The 26987-nt window shown below is 36.5% G+C and overlaps 1 protein-coding gene across 1 annotated transcript in view; it reads left to right on the top strand.

Annotated features, from left to right (window-relative positions):
• LOC146396117 (uncharacterized) overlaps positions 1-26987 on the top strand; it is a 192420-nt gene that overhangs the window by 29321 nt on the left and 136112 nt on the right. The window contains exon 4 of the mRNA XM_084999112.1: positions 15981-16099. The gene's annotated coding sequence lies outside the window, so the exon portion shown is untranslated. The remainder of the gene's footprint in view (positions 1-15980; positions 16100-26987) is intronic.

Below are 26987 nucleotides of genomic sequence, written 5' to 3'. Positions count from 1 at the left end.
ATTTTCCTGTTTTCAGTTTTAGGACTTCTGCATTCTCTTTTCTTATTAATAAAAATTTTACTATTAATATATGCATTTAATTCCATGAATTTTTCTCCATACACCGCTTTTGCAGTTTCCCACAAGTTTTGATAGGTTGCATTTCCATTTTCATTAACTTCAAAACATTTTTAAATTTCTCCCTAGACTTTTCTTTGACCCAGGAGTTATTTTGATCTGTCATTTAATGTATAAATATTTGGAGATTTTCCAAATATTTTTGGAGTAATATTTCTATTATAAATTTATAGTTTAATCCCATTGTAGCCTGATAGCGTACTCCTTATAATATCCACTCTTTTAAATTTGTTAAGCTGTCTTATTGAATATTTATCTGCAATGTTTTGTTTTTAGTGGACAAGTTTCACATGTATGTCTTTAAATTTATCTCTAAGTAATAATTCATGTCTCCTGAAGCTATTGTAAATTGTACTGGTTTTTTATTATATAATAATAGATAATAGTAGTCATTGCTTGTACACAGAAATACATTTAATTTTTTAGAGTAACATTGCATTCTATGACTTTTCTAAACTCATAAGTTTAAGAAGCTGGTACATTTGGTTGGATTTTCTATGTACATGATGGTGTCTGCAAAGACAAATTTTTTCTAAACTGTTATATTTGTGTTTTTTTTTCTTTCTTTGAGTTTCATATGGTATTCTTTTCTTATCCTCCTGCTATAGAAGGTGATAATTTGGTAACATATGCTTTTAAGGCAATAACTTTCTCAAGTTATTAGAGAGAAATAACTAATTATTTCTATGGCTTTAGTGCCATCTGATAAATATGATTTGTCATATTTTAATAATCGTTTAGGTGGTCTTAATTTCTTTTTCCCATTGTGATATCCTTCTTGACCTATAGGTTATTTAGTATTGTTATATTTCTAAACATTTTAGTATTTTTTACATTATAGCTATGTTATTGATTTCTAGCTTTTAAAAAAATATTTCTGTACTCTGATCAGAGACTATATTCTTTTATTTTGTGAAATTTCCATTTACACTTAAAAATAATGTGTAGTCTGAAGTTGTTCAAGTCATGGTTTTATGTATACATATCTCCTAGATCAACTTTTAATTTGTGTTTTTAAATCTTTTCTTTATACCAATTTTTGTTTGCTTGTGCTATTAGTTTCTTAGGGCTATGTATTGAAGCCTCCCATTATGATGATCTAATTCTTTTAATTCTGCCATTTTTTGCTTTACATATTTGAATTATGTGTTATGCTAAACACATTCAGAATGATCATACATTCTTGGTTGATTTGGCTATTTTATACTTATGAAATATTCCTTCTTTTTTATGGTAATGTCTTAAAATCTCCTTGTCTTACATTAGAATACCTCTATCAGCTTTCATTGGATAGTATCCACATGGCGTAGCTTTTTCCATTCTCTTTCCATTTAGACTTTTTATGTTCTTTTAAGTCAGGAGCAATTTGTATGCAACATTAAATTAAGTTTTGTTCTTTTTTCCAGTCTGACAATTTTGATCTGTTTTGTCTGTTTCCATTTACTATATCATTCATTTACTCTGAGGTTTAAATCTACCATATTATTATTTGTTTTATATTTGTTCAAACTGCTTTATGTTCCTTTTTATTTTTTCCCCTTTACCTGGATTAATCAACTATTTTTATTTTTTTGACTAAAAAAATTTTTTTTGGCTTTTTAGGGCCACACCTACGGCACATGGAGGTTCCTAGGCTGGGGTCGAACCAGAGCTCTTGCCACCAGCCTATGCCACAGCCACAGCAATGCCAGATCCAAGCCATATCTGCAACCTACACCACAGCTCATAGCAATACTGGATCCTTAACACACTGAGCAAGGCCAGGGATTGAACCTGTGTCCTCATGGATACTAGTCAGATTCGTTTCTGCTGAGCCACAACGTTAACTCCTTTATCAACTATTTTTAAATTTCACATTACCTCTATTAGATTATTAATTGTATATTCTTTTATTGGCCTTTTTGTGGTTATGCTAGTGATGGCAACTTGCATACATCCTTTTATCACCTCCTGGAAATGCAAGAAATTTAGAACACTTTAATTCCACTTATCTCCCCTAATGCTACATGTGCAGTTATCATACATTTTATTTCTTTGAACATTTTAGATTCTAGAATACCTTATTGTTGTTGTTGTTGTTTTATATCATCAATATTCATTTGGAACTACTTTAACAGAGATACATGTTTATATTTTGTTTAACTCTTCTCATTCTTCTTAGTGGGAGAATCAGTCTATGATAAATTATTCTGTAAAGCGGCTGAAATCCCTAATGGCTTCTTTTCATTATCCAATCTTGAGTTTTCCTACGGAAAACAAGAATACTTCATTCCGAATTACCTTGCATTAAACAAAAACCACTCAAAATGCTTTAGGCAGAAAGGAATTTAGGAGCTCCCATTGTGGCCCAGTGGGTTAAGAACCCCTTATAGTGTCCATGAGGATGCAGGTTCAATCCCTGGCCTCGCTCAGTGGGTTAAGGGTCTGGCATTGCTACAAGCTTGCTACAAGCTGCAACACAGATCACAGATGTAGCTGGGATCAGGTGTTGCCATGGATCTGGTGTAGGTAGCTGCAGCTATGATTCAACCCCTAACCCAGGAACTTCCATATGCCACAGGTGCAGCCTTAAAAAAAAGACAAAGAAAAAAAAAGAAAGGGATTTAATACAATAAATAAAATATTTACACATTTTCAGAACAGGTGGAGTTTGGGGCTTGGACCTGGCCTCAAGTAACCATGAAAAAGTCACTTCTGGATAGGTCAGTCAGCAGAGCTCTTACCTCTCTCACACCCGGAAAGCTGAAAGTCCTGCAGTTACTACTGTAACTAATCAGTTTAAGAGCAGTAATTATATTATCAGGGAACCACTTCTACTCACACCACTAGCTGACAATCAGGCAGCCAGTGACAGATACAGAAAAATCCAGTATTTCCTCACCTATTCTTGTCAGCTGCAATAGCCAAAGCACCAGCCTTACGTCTTTCTAAATGGCAGAAAGTAGTGAACCTGATTTCCAGGACTCATATACAGGAGCATGGGGTGGGTATGGGTTTTGGTGTCTTAGTGTCTGAAGTGTGCAATAGCAAGTGGAGGTTGAAATAAATGCTGTGCCAATTTATTATATCCAAGTTGACTAAATCGTAATACATAAGCAAGTTGTTCTCCTTCTATGAGTCATTATGATTTAGTTCGCAATGCTCTGTACAACTCAGCATTTCAAAAGAAGCCATTTGATAATGAGACACTGCTATAGAGAATTAATAAACCTTTTATTGTGCAAAATAGCACTTTTTTCCTGTTCTGTCTGAATAACACTCTCTTACTGATCAAGGATATTTTAGCTGCACCTCTGGCTTTGCAGGGCAATTTTCAACATAAAATGAGAATATTTATTCTGTGAAGTGATAAAGCTATCAAGATATACATGATCAATATTATAGCATAGGATACCATAAACTTCAGCTGCCAAGAGAAACCAGGTTGCTCCTCCCTGTCTTTTCAGGTGCTTAGAAGCCTGCTGTAATAATGCTGATCAGCAGCATCTTGCAGCTGTTCTTACATTGGAAAGAGAGTCAGAAATCTGACTACAGTTGTGCTGGAAAAGGCACGGGGTTAAACTGCTCCTCACACACAAGTCAGTTTACCACAAGGCCAATGGGGATAATTCAGAGGTTTTGTATTTTTCCATCAACAAACAGCAGTACTTTTGTGCTGCATTTAACGAGCCCTGAGTTATAATGATCTATACTGAGCATGCTCAGACCTTGGACAATGTGAAATTTCCAACCCACCTCCAATTCTGCAGAAAAAAACTCCAGCACTGCAGCAGCTGCCTATTCATTTTACTTATACAAAAGTAGTAACAACAATACTGGAGCATAAACGAAATGATAAATAAAATATTTTTCTAACTCATTACAGATCATTTATACTCTCTGGCTTATCAGATTCTCATCCTTGCAAGCCCACCTAACCATAAGCAGACACTCCCCACTCACAACACCAGCACATATTTAAATGATGACCTCATACTGAGAGGAGCCAATATAATTAAGAAAAGCATTTCCGGTTTGAGTGTCATTTTTCAAAAATCATTATACTTGACAAGGTCATAAGACAAGGTCTTCAGATAGCTAGAGGCCAAATAATTTTGCAGTATTTGTTGTGGCACTCTGAATAAGTCTTTGTGTTTTAATTAAAAGGATTGAAAAACACGGAGATAAATGTAGTTTGACAAATTGAAGAGTACCAGAAGCCTCCTAGTCATATATGCTGCCCCACAAATCCATTTCCATTTTCTTGTGAAATTACTAGGGAAAAGAAAAAAGCAGTTGATTAACTATGCTATGACCTAAAATGTATTGTATAAAGATGTTATTTCTCAAATTAAAGCAGTAAGATAGAACCCAAGACTAGTGCCTTGAATAGTAAATCAGAATATTTGTATGTCATTTGTTTTAATTTAGCTCTTTTCACATGAAGAATCCAGAACTCTTGCCAGCTTAAAAACCTAAGGAATTAACTTTTATTTTAAATAAAATAGAATGTACTTATATTTTATCATGGGGTACTTTTTATTATATAGATCAAATTAAAATCTAGGCCAACATTTGAAATCTTGACTAGGCTGCATTTAAAAACTCATATTATCTGCTTTATATGACTATTTATTACACAGTTCTTTAAACTTTACCCTAAAGAAAGATATTAACAGAAAGTCAAAATAATATTTCTGATACTGCTCTAAGTTGAGCTAATAAAATAGTGGATGATGCTTTTAATGGTCAGTTTCACTGAGATATGCTTTTTAAAGTGAAGCCGGTCAGTTCCATGAATGAGGAGAAATTTGAAAAATTAATCTCCAAAACAAGGCCACAAAGAGAAATGCATTGCATGCAATAGCAGCTTCTTCTGTTAATAGCTTGATTTGATAAAGATCACTTACTAGTCCATCTTAATTGACATGTCATTAACCCAAGATGGTCATATTAAAAAAAAAGGAATGTTGCATCTGCTATTGAAGAATAAAAATTGAGGAAAGAAAAGGAACATCATCATTATTATAATGAATTAAATGTGGATATTTTGCAAGGAATGTTTTTTGCTTCTGAAAATCTTAAAGATAGAAGAAGGGCCTGAAAGAATACCATGACAGTTCCTAAAGATGGAAATAGATCAGCTGTGATACTGCCTTCAGAGTGAGAATATCTGTAACAATGGTGTTTGGCAAAAGGTGTGAAAGCTTGTAATTATCAAAGTGTAAATTGGATATCGTTCTCAATAAATTTCTTTTCCTTTAAACATGCTAATATCTTTACTGAGTATAATTTGTTTTTTTTTTTGATCAGTTGAATTTCTATCTATTCCCTTAAAATTTGATTTATGTTTTATGATTCTTTCTGTGAAGTACAGTGTACTCTATTCGAGTACCCAGTCCCTTATATATAAACATGAGCATGTTCTTCTTAAATTTACCAGGTAATATAGTCAAATAAGCAAAAAGCAAGTCTTTCTTATGTTGACACAAGTTGGTGAGAAGTTAATTGTGTGTAGAGGTTATATATTCTTGGAGTTCCCATCGTGGCTCAGCGTGGCTCAGTGGTAACGAACCCAACTAGTATCCGTGAGGACGTGGGTTCAATCCCTGGCCTTAATCAGTGGGTTAAGGATCAAATGTTGCCTTGAGCTGTGGTGTAGGTTGCAGACACAGCTTGGATCACACGTTGCTGTGTCTGTGGTGTAGGCTAGCAGCTATAGCTCCATTTCGACCCCTAGCCTGGGAACTTCATATGCTGTGGGTATGGCCCTAAAAAGACAAAAAAAAAAAAAAAAAAAAAAAAAAAACCCTCAAACTGTACTAAATAAAGGTTCATCCTTTTTTCAAAGAATTCTTGAACTGTGTAAAGACAGGCCTAAAGCTTCTTATTATTTGAAGAATAAGAGGAATGAGGTGAGGTTGTGCTGTATAGTGTGGGGAACTATATCCAGTCACTTGCGATGGAACATATGAGAAAAAGGATGTGTGTGTGTGTGTGTGTGTGTGTGTGTGTGTGTGTGTGTGTGTATGTATAGTTGCTGATGCTCAGGTGACACCAGCAACGTCACTCTGTATTCTCTTTTTCTGTATATGTATAAAAACTGGGTCTCTTTGCTGTACAGCAGAAATTGACAGAAACATTGTAAATCAACTATAATAATTTCTTTTTTAAAAGAGGAATGGTTAAAATTTGCTCTATTAAAACTTGAATTTTATCAAACTAATTAAAAAATTGAGACAATATGAACATTGCCACTTTACCACTTTACCATTGATAATGATTATTAAGTAATTTGATTAATGCTTTGTTCAATGGAATTCATAAGCAAGTAGTACATACAAGGCATTGTGCTGGGTGCCATGTAATATGCAAAGATAAATCAAATGAACAGGTTTTTTATAGAAAAATGCGTTTCTTTGTACTGTATGCTGTGTTTATACCTTCTCTTAACTATAGTGACAGTGAATCCTAGTGATTGGGTATTGCTTTATAAATGCAACATCAGCAGTTACCTGGTGGCTGACAAAGTAACTTGTATTAAATTATAAGTATAAATAAATTCATTCGCAAATCTGGTCTTACGAATTAGAAAGTGAGTTACTCAGGTCTTAAAAGTAATTTTGTTATGGGCAAGTTAGCACAAAGGTTGTTTTTCTGGTTGCTGATGCTCAGTGACACCAGCAAAGTCACCCTGTATTCTCTACTAGATAATTATCCTCCAGTGCCCTTTACTGAAAAGGCACTTATTGTTCTCTGGTATTTCTTCTTTTACAGAGACAGTTCTCCAACCTTGGCATTCTTTAATCTATTTTTATTTTTTCCCCCAACAGTTCTTTGTTACCAGGCTTTCAAAAACCAAATGTTCTAGTATGTCTTATTTCCCCATATGCCGCTTTAGAATGTGATTGTTCTTATACCTCTCTCAAAACCATTTTCTCTGTTATGAATATTTCTCCTAGCTAGGTCATCCACAGCACGATTTGGTGTCTCCTTGGAAACCACATGGTCTTAACATTTTTCAGTATCCTGTTTTACTCCCACTCATCACATTTCACTTTTTTTTTTCCTAATCATTAATCCTTGAAATGTCCTTACCTTGTCTTTGTCTTTGTTTTTATATCCTCCATTTTATTGTCCACATTTTCATGCGTATTCTACATCCCAGTCTTTTAATGGCATTAATTAAAAGAGATCAGATCTATTGAAGCTATAGATAAATAAATATCTCATAATTCATCTCCTACAGTTCCTTTGCTGAGTTATTAGGCTTTACAGGTTCCAGTTGGTCAGGAAGTTTGGTAAATAAGGTGATGCTTGATGTTCCTATGTCAAGATTATATAACCTGTTTTGATCCCAGATACAAATCTGAAATTTAGACAGGCAGCCAGGTTTTATGAGTCTCCTCTACCCTGGAATTGAGCTGTTGTCTCTAACCAAAAGTTAGATAATAGAGTGTTTAAAATAATGGGCTTTGAAATCACAGAAAATTGCAAAGTTCGAATCCTGGCTCTGCCTCTTACCAGCTGTGTGATGTTGAACAAGATACACAAACTCTCTTACCTAAAGTAGCAAGATAGTATTATTCTCATTGAGTGGCAGGAAGGATTAATTGAGATAATGTTATATACAGCAAGTAGTTAAGAGCTTAATAGGTAGTAGCTTTTAATGAGTAAGACCTCCAAGCCACATCAGATAATTTGAGGCCTTTATTTTGAGTATATTTAGCTCACACCCACTTACAGTTGATTTCATAACTCCATCTTAGAGCACCTTATGGAAAAACCAAGATAGTATATTTACCTATTCCCCCCTTTGTTGGTTCAATAAACCCTAAAATATATATGTTTTTCATTATCCTTTCTGTAGCTCCAGAAATTAGCTTTACTAAGTACTTAATATTTCAGTATTTTTTTAACCTAAAGAGAGACAAAGAAAAAACACATATCTAAAAATAAGAATATAAAAATAGATCTTTTTGTTATAGTGGTTTTTCATTAGCTTATTTTTAGTTTCTTTTGTATTGAAAATCTTGAAATTTTCACAGAGATTTAGGACAAAGGAAGTCATCCATAATGTTGCAAATTTTGCATAGGTGAGTTCTTTCTTTCTTTTTTTTTTAGGGCTGTACCTACAGCATATGGAATTTCAGGCTAGAGGTTGAATCATAGCTGTAGCTGCAGGCCAGTGCCACAGCAAGTGGGATCCAAGCCTCATCTGCAACCTATACCGAGCTCATGGCAATGCAGGATCCTTAACCCACTGAATGAGGCCAGAGATAGAACTAGCATCCTCATGGATACCAGTCAAGTTCATTATTGCTGAGCCCCAATGAGAACTTCCCATAGGTGATTTCATGTACAGTTTTATTTCTGTAGTCATGAGTTTTCTATGATTGTAATTATTTTCTGTTGGGAGGGGCATGCCCACAGTATGTGGAAGTTCCTGAGCCAGGGATTGAATCCAAGCCAGTAACAATGCTGAATCCTTAACCACTAGGCCACCAGGGAACTCCTATAGTTATAATTTTAAACTTCACTGAGCCTTGGAACTTTCCGTGGGAAAATTACTTCACGAGGTCATGGGGTAGACACATCATAACATAGAGGAAAGTGTGTGAATGGAAACGTATTCCGAGTCCCCTGACTTGTCTGGCTACTGACTGCCCATACTTCTTCACTAAGCCCTCAACTCACCTCTTTCTTCTCTTGCTGATTTACCTGTGGTTGAAATACTGTTAGCAGAGTTCCCATTGTGGCTGAGCAGTTAACGAACTCAACTAGTATCCATGAGGATGTGGGTTTGATCCCTGACCTTGCTCAGTGGGTTAAGGATCTGGCGTTGCCGAGAGCTGTGGTGTAAGATGCAGACACGGCTCGGATCCCGAGTTGCTATGGCTGTGGTGTAGGCCAGCAGCTACAGCTCCAGTTGGACCCCTAGCCTGGGAACTTCCATATGTTGTAGGTGTGGCTCTAAAAAGCAAAAACAAACGGACAAACAAAAACAAAAAAACCCACCAGAAATACTATTTATTAGATTTAATTTTTGATTTATGTTGTTTTCTTCAGAAACTGATAGATCTATCATTTTGAAGTATCAGTCCAGTAAAAGCATGTCATATTGTGTTGTTTTTTCTTCCAGTTACAAATAAAAATATAACTTTGTGCTCTATGTATAGACTTAACAGAATTTCAGCATACCCATTCCTTTGGTACTGACATGTTTTATATTTCTGTTTTTCTTCTCTTCATTGGATAATGCCTGTCCACGTTCTCTTGAAAGAGCTAGTGTCAGGGTTAATTTTTTTCAGGCTGCTATTATAAGGCTTTGTTCTGAAACGTTTAGCCTTTAACCTATCATACATGGCTTTTCTAAGTTTTATTCCAATCACCTGCATGCAGTCTATATTGTTTGTTTTAATTGAGGTTGCATTAGTTTACTTAAGTGCATAATGTTGTGACTTTTAATTTTTTTTTTAACCTTACTCCTGTCTTTGGTGTGGAGCTAAAATTTTATCATGCATATATCTTTCTATAACTGAGGAACTTTTTTTTTTGGTCTTATTTTTTTCTTACCTGAACCAAATATAAATGACTAAAAATCTCTAAAATGGACATGGCTTTTGACCAACAAGTCCATCTATACCTATTAATACAAAAAATAAATGATAAAGATTTTTCAATAGGAATATTCATTGTAGCTTTGGTAATAGTGACAAAGTTTGGAAGCAACCTAAGTGACTAAAGTGACAAGTGAACTGGTTAAATAAATTTGAGTATAACATTATAATGAGATAATATGCAGCCATTAGAATAATAAAAAATAATTTAATGGGCATTAGTATGTGCTAGTCTCTATGCTAAGTACTATATGCCTAATACCAGTTGTTTGCACATCAGTGCTATGAGGTAGGTACTTTTATTATCCTCATTATATTTACAAGGCGCTTAAATCTTAGAGAAGTTGAGTAAGCAAAGGCACATAAGTAGTAAGTAGCAGAATTTAGTTTCAGAATTTCTGACTCCAGGAGTTCCCGTCGTGGCGCAGTGGTTAACGAATCCGACTAGGAACCATGAGGTTGTGGGTTCGGTCCCTGCCCTTGCTCAGTGGGGAAACGATCCGGCGTTGCCGTGAGCTGTGGTGTAGGTTGCAGACGCGGCTCGGATCCCGCGTTGCTGTGCCTCTGGCGTAGGCCGGTGGCTACAGCTCCGATTCAACCCCTAGCCTGGGAACCTCCATATGCCGCGGGAGCGGCCCAAGAAATAGCAACAACAACAACAACAACAACAACAAAAAAGACAAAAAGACAAAAGGCAAAAAAAAAAAAAAAAATGCAATTGACCATTAAAAAAAAAAAAAAAAAAAAAAGAATTTCTGACTCCAGAGCTCAGGGTCTTGACCTATAGTCTGTCTTGAATTTGTAGCAAAGGGGAAAATATTCATGATGTAACGTTTTATTACATGCAATAAAAAAGCAATAAAATGGGTCTTTTATTTATTCTATTTTTATTTTTGTTATTGATATTTTCTATGCTCACACATTATATGCATTATAACATACTATATAATTAAATAATACATGCTGAAATAAAAGTGTGAAAAAATACAAAAAGATAGCTTAATTGAAATGTACGTATAAGTATAAAATGTGTCCCCTATTTTTCTTTAAAGTCATGATGTTTTAAAATTCTTTTCAAAACAGATATTCTTTATAATATGGTCAGAAGGCTCAGTGCCATGAATGTACTTTTCCACTCTATTTCTGTTCAATAGTATAAATATTTATCATTCTTATTGACTGTGTCCCCCATTTTATAACAACCAATTAGACACCTCTTTGGAGGCACATCAAGTATGCTTTCTGCTCTACAGCAAACAAAGTAAAATGCCTCCTCCAGTGTTATTTTCTCTTGACCATAGCTGGCCTCAATAACCACTCTTTCTTTTCAAAATCCACTGTATCTACCCTTCAGGTACATTTTATAGGTACACGCTAACCAGTTTTTAAGGAGTGGTGATATTTTTCCTGACCGCTCCTATATGCATTTGTTTGAGATCTTTCTTATGCAAGTGAATAGAATGACCTGGAACTGTATTATATTTCATTCTTCAGTATAGTTAAATGTTTTATTCACTCAAGTAACTTTAGTGGTCCCCCTTTCCCTCAATTCTTACCACTTAGTGTTTCTTTCTGTCTCTCTTCTCATTCCATCTATAAATATCTGTATATACCTCTATATCTGTATCCAAAGAAATGAACAAACTGATAGCTTACAAGGAAGGTGGATTAGGAAATTAATGAATCAACATGTTATTAACATATATCCTGCTAGAGATGGCTATAAATTAACCCAAAGCTTTCTTGTGTGTAGGAAGAACACTAAAGAGGCTGTTGTGAGAGTCTATGCAAGAGATATTGATTAATTGAACCCTGTGGTAGTGGTTAAAATAGAGACAAATCATTCAAGAATAATAGTTTTTTTGAATCATCAAGCAAACATACAAGTATAACTAAACACTTGACGAAACTTTGTTCTGCTCATTTACTTTTGTAGCATTCAAGTATTTGCATTCCTTTACAAGTGTAGCAAAGATGCTGAGGCAGAAATTTCAAAGTAATTATGAAATCTAAGTAGAATAATATTACTTTTCCTTTCCTGATGTTTCTTAATATCTGTAGAGTAAATGAGTGATAAGATTTAAGGAATGCTTTGTTTTGGTCATAAGCAAAATGACTAGGGGAGTAGTTTACTGAGGTAAGAATAGCTTTTTTACAAGATTCAGATTGCCCTGTAAGTGAACCGCCCAAGGACAATGCCATTGCAGTCCTCCTCTCTTATCTGGGGTTTTGCTTTCCACAGTTTCAGTTACCCCCAGTCAACCCTGGTCTGAAAATAATAAATGGAAAATTCTAGAAGTAAATGATTCATAAATTTAAAAAAAATTTATTATAGTTGATTTACAGAGTTCTGTCAATTTCTGCTGTACAGCAAAATATGTTCTACATACATATATACATTCTTTTTCTCACATTATCCTCCATCATATGTGATCGGATATGGTTCCCTGTGCTATACAGCAGTATCTCATTGCTTATCCACTCCAAATGCAATAGTTTGCATCTACCAACCCCAAACTCCCAGTCCATCTCACTCCCTCCCCCTTGGCAAGTACAACTCTGTTCTCCATGTCCACGAACTTCTTTTCTATAGATATGTTCATTTGTGCCATATATTAGATTCAGATGTAAGTGATATCACATGGTATTTGTCTTTCTCTTTCTGACTTATTTCACTTAGTATGAGAGTCTTTAGTTCCATCCATGTTGCTACAAATGGCATTAGTTCTTTTTTATGGCTGAGTAGTATTCCACTGTGTATGTATACCACCCCTTCTTAATCCATTAATCTGTTGATGGACATTTGGTTGTTTTCATGTCTTGGCTATTGTGAATAGTGCTCCAGTGAACATAGGGGTACATTTATCTTTTTGAATGAAAATTTTGTCTGGATATATGCCCAGGAGTGAGATTGCTGGACAATATGGTAATTCTATATTTAGTTTTCTGGGATACCTTCATGCTGTTTTCCATAGTGGTTGTACCAATTTATAGTCCCACAAACAATGTAGGAAGCTTCCCTTTTCTCCATACCCTCTCCAGCAATTGTTATTTGTGACTTATTAATGATGGGCATTCTGACCAGCATGAGGTGGTACTTCATTGTAGTTAATAGCATTAAAATGGCCATACAACCCAAAGCAATCTACAGATTTAATGCAATCCCTATAAAATTACCCATGACATTTTTCATAGAACTAGAACAATACAAAAAATTTACATGGGATCATAAAAGACCCAGATTTGCCAATCATGAGGAAAAAATAATAATTCATAAGTTTAAGTTGCACATCATCATGAGTAGCTCTATGAAGTCTAGTGCCATTCTGCATGGGATGTGAATCATCCCTTTGTCCAGCATATCACCCTGTTAGTCACTTAGCAGATCTCAGATCAACTGTTGTGTTTATGTTCAGGAACCCTTTATTTTACTTAGCAATGGCCCCAAAGCACAAGAATAGTGATGCTAGTAATTCAGATATGCCGAAGATGTACTTCCTTTAAGTGAAAAGGTGAAAGTTCTTGATTTAATAAGGAAAGAAAAAAATCAGATGCTGAAGTTGCCAAGATCTACAATAAGAATGAATCTTCTAATTGTGAAGAAGGAAAAAAGAAATTCATACTACTTTTGCTGTTTCACCTCAAACTGCAAAATTTACAGTGACATGATAAGTGCTAATGTTAAGATGGAAAAGACATTAAACTTTTCCAATAAGATAGTTTGAAAGAAAGAGAGACCATGTTCACAAAACTTTTATTATACAATATTGCTATAATTGCTCTAGTTTATTACTAGTTATTATTGTTAATCTCTTATTGTGCCTAATTTAGAAATTAAACTATCATAGGTATATATATATATATATGAAAAAGCATAATACAGTTGACCTTGAACAACATAGGTTTGAACTGCACAGTTCCACAGGTTTTTTTTTTTTTCAATAAATATATACTGCAATACTACATGGTTAGCAGAATTCTTGTTTGGTTGAATCCACAGATATAGAACCATGGATACAGAGGGCCAACTATAAATTTCAAGGTAGATTTTCAGCTGTGTAGAGGAGAAGGGAAGGACTTTGCCAAAGATTTAAAGAGATGCTCTTACCTACCATGGAGATGAGATAAATACAGGCTTTTCTGAGAGCCAGCCTTTCAACCACAGTATAAACTATCAGAAGCTTTTCTTTGTGTGCTCTGCACACCTGCTCTATGGAAGAGTATGAAATCCTTCCTTGCCTTATTATTGACAACTAATGAAACATGTTTTGTCATTCATCTATATAAATTTAAGCTTTTCAGAAAAATAAATTCCTTTCTGAATTGGTTATAAAAAAACCCAGATCCCTGAGTTCAAGTCTCAGCTATATATAGGGCTCAGTACAATACACAGTTTCAGGCATTTGCTGGGCATCTTGAAAAGTATCACCCATGGATTAGAGGAGACCACTGTATTTCTTACAGTAATATGAAATCCTGGACTCAGACGTGGTCAGACTGTGAACCTGGCTATTTTCCACAGTTTGACGAGTTCTGGGAAAACTTCTTCCTATGCCCCAACTCTAAAACAATTTCCCTGCTTGCTTTGTCATACTCTCTGTAAAGTCCCCATTGGCCACCCTTTGTGGTTAATTCATAGGAATTGCTGAACCATATAGAAAAATTGAATAAGGAGCAGATTTGGAGTCAGCTGGTTTACCTTGAATAACCTGGATTACTCCCTTGCTGCAAAATGGGAAGAATGTCTTCCTCAAAGAGTTGATTTTTTTTTCTAATTTAATGTAATTATGTAAGTATGCACTAGAGAGTGCTATATAAGGTGATGAGAATTCACTTAATTTTTCCCATAGTGGATGGCTCATAGGCTTTGGGAGATGAGAACACCAATTGCCTGTAAGGATTCAGGTGAGATTATGAGTAGCACTACACTGCAGAGGAAGGCAAGCAAGCCACATGTTGATTACATCAATATTTTGTAGGAGGTTGGCCATCAATGAATACATTGAAAGTTTGATGAGCATGTGATAAGATAGAACTATATTAAATGATCTGGAAATTCCGGCCCGTCCTTCAGATTTCAAGATGGCATTGTTCCCAGAGTAGTTACTCATCCTGTTCCTAAAAACTTCAGAGAAAGAGCTTTTTGCCTTAGTAAAGCACCCCAGGGTTTGCCAGCCACAACAACGTAGAAATCCTTCCAAATATCTCACTGCATTCCTGCTGCAGTTGGCCTGATTATGCCCTTATTGGAAATGGAAAAATACAGATGGGACTTGCTTAAAAGAAATCCATTGTATATTATATACATCCAAAAAAAGGTGATTCTGTTGATTCACTATGCAAAACCTTAAAAAAATGTTTTTACATAGAAATTTATTGTTACATAAAATGCCACCTTTGGTGTATTTATAAAATAATCAAGTATCAAAATTAAACAGTTAGTAAAAGTGATTAAATAAAAATACAAATATTATTGTGGTCAATGGTTTTATGGAAGACAGTTTTCTTTTCAGTTCCTAATACTTGTAGTTACCAAATGTTTAGATAGCTAAAGTCACTTTTGAACAATTTTAATTAGCTCTAGTAGATGGAGACTTTAGAAGGGGAAACCACAACAAGGAAATGAAGGAGAGGAAGAAGGAAAAAAAAAAAGGAGGGAACCAGACAATCTTGTAAAATTGGAATTCACTTGCAAACTGAAATGGAAAAAGTCTTGTGTCTGAACTACAGCGAGATAGATATACAGAGACCCTGACTCTGGATAGAATGAAAAACAAGTTTGTTTAAAGAAAACATGAGAGTGTCTTGTTTTTACTGCTTCTTAAGTATTAAGCAGCCTAAGTGTTAACAGTAGTTTGCCAATATTTCCAAATAATTCAGTCAGCTTTCTATATTCATTATTTGCATTAATTTCTCTAGTAGTTTTTAAAATGATAATAATAATGCTTCGTAATAGACTTTTGTTATTATTCACAAAGGTTGACGTATGTTAGAGGTATTAGGCAATTAAGCAATTGAACTGCTTACTTTAGAAGCTAATAAACATTTGGGCAGCTACACTACTATCAGTTAAATGAGCACTTTAGTGCACTGAAGGATACTCTAAGGAACGTTTCTGAAATGATCAAGTAAAATAGCTAATATTTATTGAGTGCTTATGATATGCCAGAAACTGTTAAGTGCTTTGCAAGTGTGGGCTTATTTATTTCTCCCAACTTTGTGATGGAAATTCAATTTTTATTCCTGTTTTACATGGAAACTGAGGTTGGAGAAGGTATGGAAGAGATCAGAGAGCCAGGAAGGAACCCATCCAGGAATGGCAACCAGATTGTTCATCCCCAGAAGTCTATCTGCTGATCCACTGGGGGACACCTTCTCAAATGGTGAGTGAGGCCCAAAACAGAAGTCAAGGATATGACCAAATCAGCAGAGAAGTTCAGATTTAATGTCATTCCTGATATGTAAAGTTAGAGGATGCACTAGGGCACTCTGACTTTCTCACATTTGTCAAAGGAGATTATGAATATGTTGTGATTAGCACTGAAAAGAACTATGTTTTGTAACATGAATTACAAAAGCCGATCCTTCTAAATCCCAATGGAGTGGTTTGTACAGGATAAAAACATATCTTTTAACTCTTTTCAGAATGAATATATTACAAAATACACAAAAAAATTGTGGTGCAATGCTGACCATGTTCTTAGGACTTCAGCTCTACTATTGTTGATCATTTCCTGAGGGAAGAATAAGTTTATATAGAAGTCTTGTCTGACATAGCACATGGCATCATATTTTTCAGTTGATAACTTAAAGATCCTTTGAAGTAATTAGTTCAGTCCTGTCATTTTAAAGAACTGAAGGCTCAAATATTACTATCAAGCAGTAAGCAGCAGTGATTAAAACCTAGGCCTTCTGAATCCTTGTGTTGAATATTTCCAGACAGCTCGCATAAAGAGAGCCACTGGAGGCAGAATGAATCCATCCCCCAACCCCTATTTCCTCCTGCTTTGTACTCTGAATATTCTGTCAGCTCCAAGAAAGCAAAATGAAGAGAAAAGCTTTGGGATGGGATTTTATTTTTCTCAAAACATGTCAGAAAGTCATGAAATCTGGGGAAGGATTATCCCCTTCTGCTGGGCAAAGGATAATCTTTGTTATTGTGGATATGGTGGTCTGACATGATTAGTGACTCCCTGGGGCTGTTAGATATGTCTTAAATTAAGAGTCTTTGGAATACCTTGCCCGGGATGGGTTGCCATGGAAACAGTGGAGTCAGCGGTTGCAGTACTCAGTAAAAGATATCATCTATTTGTATACCTTTCAAAACATAGTTGGTGCAGATTTTCAAAACAGCAGCTTGCCTCTAGAGCTTTTGACATTGACCACTAATTCTGATTCAGGAGATCACCTTTTAAATGTCATTCTGCAAGTAATGAAGCAATCTGGAGAAAAATACCTTAAGGATTGCCAAACTGACAGCAGTCTAGCCATACAACTTGAAGTAGCAGTGCCTGTGTCAAAAAGCCTGCAAAGCATCTCTAGCTCTAAGCTCCCCCTGCCCCCACACTCCTAGAGTTTAGCCATGATTATCTTTTGTCCATGTCAGTAATGGAGGATAAAGAAGAAAGTATACGAGCAAGAAAGGGAGAGAGGGGAGGAAAGAAGGAAGGATGACTTGCAAAATTGAAATGCGCAGTAGCATAGTCTGGAGACTTTACAGAACGGTCTACACACATTAGCATGGATGACTCTCATAACCTAATGTTGAGCGAAGAAGCAAGTTATACAAAGATAAATACAGAAAGAAAGTCAGATATTAAAAACTAAGAAGGAATTTTCTTGCAGCACAGCAGGGAAAAGATCCAGCAATGTCACTGTAGCAGCTTGGGTTGCTGCTGTGGCACAGGTTCCATCCCTGGCCCAGGAACATGCTGCAGCAGGGCCAAAACAAAACAAGAAACAACCCCCCCAACAATGAAAACTAAACAATATATTATTTAAGGAAACATACACAAATGATACAATTATACAGAGAAGTAAGAGAATTATTAGCACAAAATCCAGCATTGTGTTTATGTTTAAAGAGAAGAGAGGAACATTTTGGTCGGGAGAATCACATGAGTACTGGGAATACTTTCTTGCTTTAAAAGAAATCTTTTAAACTATGTAATTTCTGTAGATACTCAAAATTACATTTAAAACACTAAAAATTGAAAAATAGAAATTCACTTATAATCATAAAATTTTAGTCACATTCTTTTTATCTTTCTCAACAAGGAACATTATAGGTGGACATTGTCATTATCAAATATAATAACATGTAGTGATAGCATTTACATAAAATTCTATAATTTATGAAGAATGTTCACAACATTTTAAGGTGGATTTGATTATTTCTGAATCACAAACAAATCATAGAGGTTCAGATGTGACATATTCAAGGAAACAGAGCTAGAAAAGGCATCAGGTGAAACTCTGGCCTTGTGGCTCAGTAGCCTGATACTCTTTCTCCTGAATGGTATCAAAACCTCCCACTCATTCTTGCTCTCTTCCTTACCTGGTACACTCTTCCATTAGAATCATTTAGTCACTGTTTCCTACCTCAAATGCCATGCTTCTGATGCTCACAATTCCTATAAAATCATGTGCTCTTTCACATGTCCAGGTCTTTGCACATCTTTGCACATTTCCTTGGCCTGTGGGTCTCTATCAGCACCTCACATCAGCATCTCAGCCCTCTTAGCCTGCTCATTCTTATTGATCCTTCACTTCTGAGCTTAGATGTCACTTGATCCAGGGCAGATGAGTCCCCAAGATCAAGTTAGATGTCTCATAGTATCCTTCTCAGCAGTTTACTTTCTAGTTACTAATTTGTATTGTCTACTACATTGTGAATCCCTTGAAAGCAAGGGTTATGTCTTTTTTACTGTCTTATTCCCAGCACTTGGATCAGTGTATCTGTTGGCTATGGCCGCAATGGGATTGCAAAACAAAGCACTTCAAAACTCGATGGCCTAAAAGGACAATTGTTTATTCTTGCTCATGCATTTGGTGGTCTGCAGGGGTTTGGCTAATCTGGGTTTGGCTCCAATTTATGGATTGACTCCATCTTTCCTCCACATGTCTGTCTTCCTGTACACTAGCTCAGTTATGCTCTACTCATAGCTGTTGCAGAACGTCACTAGAATGTGTGCGTATTTGAGTCATGTCTGCTCATATTCTTTGGTAGAGTCACATGACTGAATCCAAAGTCAATGGCAGGAAAGGAAGGAGAGGAACTTCAGTAGCACACAGAAAAGAGGATGGTATAAGGAAGGGTGAGAAATCAGGTGCAATAATTCAAGATACCACATCTAGTGCATAACATTCACAAGAGAGCTTCTAGATGTCAAAGTACGGCTTTGTTGCTCCCTTGCTTTCCCTTTCGTGGGTTCTTTGCCCAGTCACAGAGCCCTTTCTGTCTCACTCAGTCTCTCCTCCAACCAGCATCTACCTGTACCTTTGTTTATTTCTCCCCCAAACTATTTCCTACCAGAGCATGTCCTCTGTTCTTCTTTGTGTACTTTAATGGAAGACTTTAGGATCATCAAAACTATCTCAGGGTGGATTTTAATAGCTTAGGTAGATGATGGGGAAGATTTGGAGCATCCAGTAACCTTGCCTGAAATTCCATCAGTCCCCAGGAATATGCTTTATATCCATAAAGTTGAGTCACCAGCATTCCCTTATCTTGTCTCTTAGGGTAACTGTAATTTTGTCACTAATTGTGAATGCCACTCATTTACTCCTTAATAGTAAGCAGTTTTCCACCCTTCTAAACACCTCTTCTTATTCAAATGGATAAAAAGGATCTAGGGGAGGAAGAAATAAGTAATGTGTATTTTTAAAATGCAATTTATAATTAGTCTCTGCCTCAAATATATTTTATTTGGGAAAAAATGTTTTATAAGTCCTTTAGAATTAGGAGCCAGCATAAATATATAAAAACCATTTTATACCTAAAAGATTTTTAAATTTTGTCTTTTTGTCTTTTTAGGGCCGCTCTCGCGGCATGTGGAGGTTCCCGGGCTAGGGTCTATTTGGAGCTGTAGCCACTGGCCTATGCCACAGCCACAGCCACGCCAGATCTGAGCTGTATCTGTGGCCTACACCGCAGTTCATGGCAACGCCGGATCCTTGGTCCACTGAACAAGGCCAGGGATGGAACCCGCAACCTCATGGTTCCTAGTCAGATTGTTTCTGCTGCGCCACAGCAGGAACTCTTCTAAAAGATTTTTGTTTGTGTTTATCCCCTACCTAGATCTGTAATCCATCTGGAATTGACTTTTTTTGTAAAAAGTTATGTGGGAATCAAGATTAATTTTTCCACTGTAAACCAGCTATAATGGAAAATATAAAAATCATTATTAAAAAAGAAAAATAAGTAAATAAATAAAATAAAAATCATTTTATAATATTTGTAAAAAACATTTTAGTATCTTCTCTATGAATAGCGTAGTGTTTATATAGAATTGAAAAGGAGTTTAATTGTGGAATTTTGGTGAAAAGTTTGAAAATAAAGGTAGTAGGAATAATTTTACCCTATATTCATCATCATTCATTCAGTAAAGCTTTTATTAGGAGATCTTTTTACATTATAGGAAAAAATGATGTCTGTACGCTGTTTCCTTAATGTCATATTATTGTGGTATAATTAAATGTTATTTGTTTCTATTCAACAAATAAATAATGATTTAATTTAAAACCTTACCTTGGCATCATACATTGGGAAATTTAGAAAGCAGAAAAAAAAATTAATTTAAAACCATAGAAAGCAAAAAACATAATGATTTAATTTGAATCTTTACCTTGGCATCATATATTGAGAAATTTTTGAAAATAATGTGCTGTGGGTCTAAGTATTCTGAATATTTGATTTGTAATATTCTCTGTGGTTTTAAACAATCCTGCAAGTTCTTTGGTCCTTTTCCCATTGAGATCAGTTTTTGGAGGCTGCAGAGGTCTGTGAGTTTCTGAACTGTGATCAGCATTAATGTAATGCTTTCAACTTGGATATTTGAGAATTAAGAAAGGGTAACTGGAGTTCCCGTCGTGGCGCAGTGGTTAACGAACCCGACTAGGAACCATGAGGTTGAGGGTTCGATCCCTGCCCTTGCTCAGTGGGTTAACGATCCAGCATTGCCGTGAGCTGTGGTGTAGATTGCAGACTCGGCTCGGATCCTGCGTTGCTGTGGCTCTGGCGTAGGCTGGCAGCTACAGCTCCGATTAGACCCCTAGCCTGGGAACCTCCATATGCCGCAAAGCGGCCCAAGAAATGGCAAAAAAAAAAGAAATAAAAATAAATAATAAATTAAAAAAAAGAAAGGGTAACTAATTTTTCTCTTAAATACGTATTTTAATTTGATTGTGAACCCTAAACTACATGGAAGTATTACAATCCAGCTCTTGATAGATCACCTGTTATAAAGATGAAAGCCAGCTTATTGTGTTTTGTGGGTTCCAATTAATTTAGAACTTATGGGTCCTAATAATGTTTGAATTTATCACATCTAGGCCACCATTTCTAATAAATCAGTAGACTATTGGTAATTTTTGAACATCTATGGGTTAAAGGCAAAGAATAATATGGTTCCATGGCTAGTATTTTACTTTTGCAATATTGAAGTCTCTATGTTAATCTTTGGCTACATAAGCTGTGTGTTTATTTTGATCTTGCAAAAGCCGAATTAAACTATTCATTTCACATCCCTTACTTTCTTCCATAATTATGTTTATTGGAAAAAAATAGTCTGAGCTATAAGCTTGTAGTTCCCAGATAGTTGAGCTCAGAGTTGTGATTGACTTGTGAGAATAAGACCTTGCAGAAAAAACAAGCAAATAATACAACCTCTTAAACAAAGGAGCTTTCCTACCTCTTCAGGATCATTTGCTAGGGAACTCTGCTGCTTTCCTTATCCCAAAGCAAGGAGGTTGGCTAATCTTAGAAAAATTCCCTTACAGCGTGGAACTCTGACTCAATGGTTATGACTCAGCATGCTTGACAGCCAGGTCTAGCCTTGAAACAGCAGATGCAATTTCCTGGAAGCTGTTGTCAAATCTCTTTACAAAGCCAAGCAGAAAAAAGTTTCATCAAGAACCCAATTGTGCACCTGTCTTGGGTGTCTATAGAAGCTCCTTTATCTGCAGCGAGGCAATAGAAATTACAAGGAAAAGGGTGAGCTGTGGCAATACACTGAAAGGGGAACAAACCTTTTTATTGTCTTTTTCACTCCTCTACTTCCAACACATGAACATTAAAAAAAAAAAAAAAAACTCACAAAACACAGGCATTCGTGCAGTGCACGGGTACCCACACACACAGAAGAAGGGGGCGTGTAGGAGGGGAGGAAAGACAGAAGATTGCTATTTTCAATGGAGACCTGACTGGGTATCAGAATAAAGCCTTTGGGGAAGAGCTTAAAGAACTAGAAGAACTGGTTTGTCTCCACTGGTGAGGTGGAGCAGAAGGGTGTGAGAGTGAGAAGAGCTGGTGGTGCTTGACTCTTCTTCTCAGGCAGTTGGATGCCTCTGAGTTACTTGCCTATGAAATTCTGTGGGTGAGTCTTTAATTAGGTAGCTTGTGACTATTTTTTTGACTGCAACTTGTGGAGCAGCAGAATTTGGGGGCATAGAAGAGGGCTAGAATGAGATTTCTGAGAGAGAATCTTGTCCCATTTAGAAGTGGCAGTCACCACTAAGTTTCTCATAGGCTGAGGGCAGGCCAGATAAATTAATTTGAGTTGGGACCCAGATCACTGGTTCCCCATGAAATTACTCAGCAATGTAAGAATACACTTCAATAGTTTGTGAAGTAGATGGTTGTAATTAAGCATCCAAAAATCATCAAGTGGTTGACAGACTGAAACTTCAGACTCCCATGGGTCTTTACATCTGTCAAAAGCTTGTCATCTTGGACTCCTGGCTGAGAAGCAGGGTGGAGAGAATGTGTTAGTATGCCAACCCGATCCTCACAACTCCAGCTTCCATCAGCTCAATGGGTGGCTTAAACAACAGAAATGTATCTTGTTACAGTTCTGGAGGCTGGAAGTCCTCTGTCTGGGTGCCAGGATGGTCAAGTTCTGAGAGCCACTTCCTGGCTTGCAGATGGCCACTTTCTTGCTCTATGCCCACATGGCCTTTGCTGGGTGTGTATTTAGAAAGAGAGAGATCTCTCTTTATTCCTCTTCTTATAAGGCCACCAGTTTTATCAGATTAGGACTCCACCCTCTTGACCTCTTTTAATCTTCATTACCTCCTAAAAGACCTATTTCCAGTTACAGTTATATTGGGGGTTAGGGCTTTAATGTAGGAATTTGGAGTTTAACGTGTAATTCAGTTCATAACAAAAGTATTCACCATCCAATTACAATATCATTTAGGTCTTAAGAGGTATGTGCTGAACTTTTCATAGTTAATCAATTTGAGATCCTGGGTCAGGTGTTCTAAGCATCCAACTTTAAGGTACCTCAAATGGTTGTTAGGATTAAAAGAGATGAATACAGAAACTGTTGAAGAATTAAAATAATTAAAAGTATTGGTAGAACCATGGGGGTAGGTCATAATCCTGACTAATACTCCCTTCCAGATATGCATCCTCAAAATCTGAGCTTAGAATGAGAGGTTGGCAGCAGAGGAGACTCAGTTTTGTATGATGAGTCTTATTTTCATTTGTTCTACTTCCTTTTAAAAATTCAAAGTTGTAAATCTTGTATGTCTCATTTTAGCAAGAGGTTCTCAATTACTTTGGCATAAGGAACTTGAAAAGGAGAAATGATTAAGAAAAGTAAGGAAGGGACGCTCTGGGTACCACACAGAGATCAGATTACAGATTGAATTGGCCTTTTATAAATATTAGAAGCCACAGTAACTGCTCTAGTACAACTCATAGGATTTCTTTTGCAGTGTCCTGCCTTATTGTTCCACTGGGTGAGCACCCATTGTAGAGCTGCAGGCCTTATTGACTCATTACTGGGGTCAGTCAGGTGTGGGATGGGTTAGGAATTGCTGTAATATCCCATTACGTTGCTGTTCTGCTCCATTATTCGAGCTGACATAGGGCAGTGCACTGGATCTAATGCTGTTCTGTGGTACAGGAAGAGACAGCTTAATTCAGAGACCTTTAACGGCTTTAACAGGCCTTTTAAAACAGACTTTTAACAAGGAGAATATTCTAGAATCAAGGCACATATACAAACAAATGAAGAAATCTCAGCTCCAACATATTTGCTAACTATAGATGGTAAGATAGTTCTAGTATTCAAGTTCATGTACTCAGAGAGTTGTAAGGAGACTCCTGTGGTGACAGTGACCATTTTGAAGAACAGTTGTTATTGTGATCAACCTGCAGATTTCATTTCACCCATAGGTAAGAGGAAATCCTTTGCTCTTAGTCACGGTTGTCAGGGACCTGGTACCAGACCTCCTAATTCCTAGGGGGGATTGAGCTAGGACACTGGCAGGGTCCACAGTTGTCTTGTTCCTGACTCAACCTTTCAAGCTACTTTCCTGACATCTGGTTTACTCTTCCCTTCATGCTCATGCTACCCCCAGTTATATCTCCCTTCAATGCAAAGTCTTGAAATGCATTGGAAGCCCTGAGAACTGTGAAAATCAGGGCAAAGAGATGAGGCAATCCCATTTGGATATAGGGGTATAGAACATTAATTGAAATTGGATTTTTCCACATTAAAAATAATACAACTACTTTGGAAAAATTAGCAGATGTTTTGTACATACTGGGTATTATGGTAACTAAATATTTACATAGATTTTGGTACTACTCACACTTGAAATTAAATGTTTCCTTAGGAACTTATTTGTTTCATGATTGTCTCCGTCATAGATGTTGAAGTTCTTGAAAGAAAGCATCTAGTCTCTTTTGACAGTCGTATCATCAGTAGACTTAGTAAGGGTGATTCATAGTAGATTATCCTTAACTTATGGTTATGAAAATGGGCAAGCCCATGGTTTTCCTAACCACGGTTATTTGGTGACAGTGAATATTTTAGCATCTTTTCTCATCTTTATGCTACTGCTATTTAGTGCCATTTAAGTTGCCTACTACTTTTACTTCTTTACAGGTGGTGTTTGAAGGTGACTAGATGTATTCTCGTGGTCTAGCGCAGGGTCAGTTGGGAAGTGGCACACTCATGTTTCATAGAGCCTCTTTAGATACCTCAACAATGATGACATCAGAGAAAGCCATGGAGTATAGATGGGAGATCACTAGACTGGAAGCCAAAGACATTTTGCTCGGCTATCTTAGTATGTTACTTAATTTCTCTACATCTCAGTCTCATCCTTGGAAAGAAATAGTATGAAATACCTATTATATTTGTTTTTTGCTTGTTTCTTTTGTCTTTTTTTTTTTTTTTTTTAATTTTAGAGCCGCTCCCATGACATATGAAGGTTCTCAGGCTAGGGGTTGAATTGGAGCTGTAGCTGCCGGCCTATGCCCACAGCCACAGCAACACAGGATCCAAGCTGCATCTGCAACCCACACCACAGCCCATGGCAATGCAGGATCCTTAACCCACTGAGTGAGGCCAAAGATTGAATCTGCGTCCTTGTGGATGCTAGTCAGATTTGCTTCCACTAAGCCATGATAGGAACTCCCATTGTTTTTTTAATCTGAAATGGGAAAACAGCCTAGCATATCGTACATGTACAATTTAATATACAAATTAATTCCAAAAAGTGTAAATAAGATAAAGTGGAAAGTCAGATACAATTTAGATACATGTAGATAACAGATGGTGTCCTACAAACCTGGCCACAAGAGCAAGTTTCCAGCCTTTCCTCTGGGCCACTTCTTGCTTAGCCCACCCACACAGTATATGCGATAACATATCTGCCCTTCTTGTGGCAGCTTGTAACATTGAGAACACTTAAGTCATCTTGCAGAAGTCTTAGTAGAAAGGGCAAAATGTGAAGTAAATAATTTTGCAATATGTGGATGCTAGGAAGTCTGTAATCTTAGGATGCAAAGGACTTTAGAATTCCCTAACTTTCTGCTCAGACTATCTTGAACCAGAAAACTTACAGAAATCACCCCCCAAGATTTTCCCTGTCATGGTATACAAGATTTGTTGGAGAAAATTGAGTACCTGTCATCCTCAGGCCTCCTAAGGTGTAACCAAATAACAAACCATGGACAGAAGCCAGAAGGATGCAATTACAGAAATCACAAGAAAATAACCATGTCTTTAAAAATATCAGCCTTTCATACGTCATTAAGAAAACATATCTTCTTCAATTATAAAATAACAGATAAGGGAGATTCTAGAATTCTTTAATTTGACCATCATTCCTTCTGCAATCCCTAAGGATTTATTAGATTTCACATCATGAATTTTTATTAAACATAATAAAAAAAATAGTGACAAGTGGACTCACATGGTGCCTTTTAAGTGTATTTTGAATATACAGAGTGTAATGATATCCCTCACAATGTGTTCATACCACTAGGATTCGAGTATAGTTAAAAGCATTTTCTCTTCGTGAAATATTGCCAAAGGCCATGAAAATTTCCAGTGGTTTTCAGTTGTGGAATATGCACCCCATGTTCATTTTCAGTAGATGCCTGGTTGCTTAAGCTCTGCTAATACAGGACTTTCATTTTAAGTCCTTTGTTAATTGTTTTATTTTCCTTCACTATTCTTCTTACTAACTGCTATTTGGCCTTCAGTAAGGAGATTGAAAACCTGCCCACCACCTACTTGTACTGCAGCTGGCCTCATGGCTGTTCTTTGAATAATAGCAATTAACATCTGTGCAGAATGATTTTTATTCACAGAGTTCTGAGGTATTAATTAGTGTCATAACATCCCTAAGAGGTAAGTAATTATAATTCTCACACTTCTTATACAGGAGAAACTGAGACACAGCTGGGTTAAGTCATATGCCTGTGCTCATGCATAAGAAAAGGACAAACAGACCAGGACTCGAGGTGCACAATAGCTTCTCTATGCCAACACCAGGGAGCAATGTCTGTCACTCTGCTGATAGCATCACATTCCAGAATCCCTTGGATGGCTATACAAATTCTATTTTGCTTCTTATAGTGGGGACTTTGTGTAGAATCTCATAAGGAGGGAAATTTTCTGAGACGTTAAGTTGGAAAATGGGCTCAGGGAGTTCCATGGTGACCTTGCAGTTAAGGATTTGGCATTGTCATGGCTGCGGCTCCAGTTCAATCCCTGGCTTGGGAATTTCTGCATGCCACGAGTGTGG

Source organism: Sus scrofa, chromosome 15, assembly GCF_054392235.1.
Source record: "Sus scrofa isolate SSC_HxYL_T2T_F1_AM1 chromosome 15, Sscrofa_HxYL_maternal_Yorkshire_Landrace_v2.0, whole genome shotgun sequence".
NCBI classification, from domain to species: Eukaryota; Metazoa; Chordata; class Mammalia; order Artiodactyla; family Suidae; genus Sus; species Sus scrofa.
Note: the sequence above shows the minus strand (reverse complement) of the source record. Positions and strands in the feature narration are given on the sequence as shown.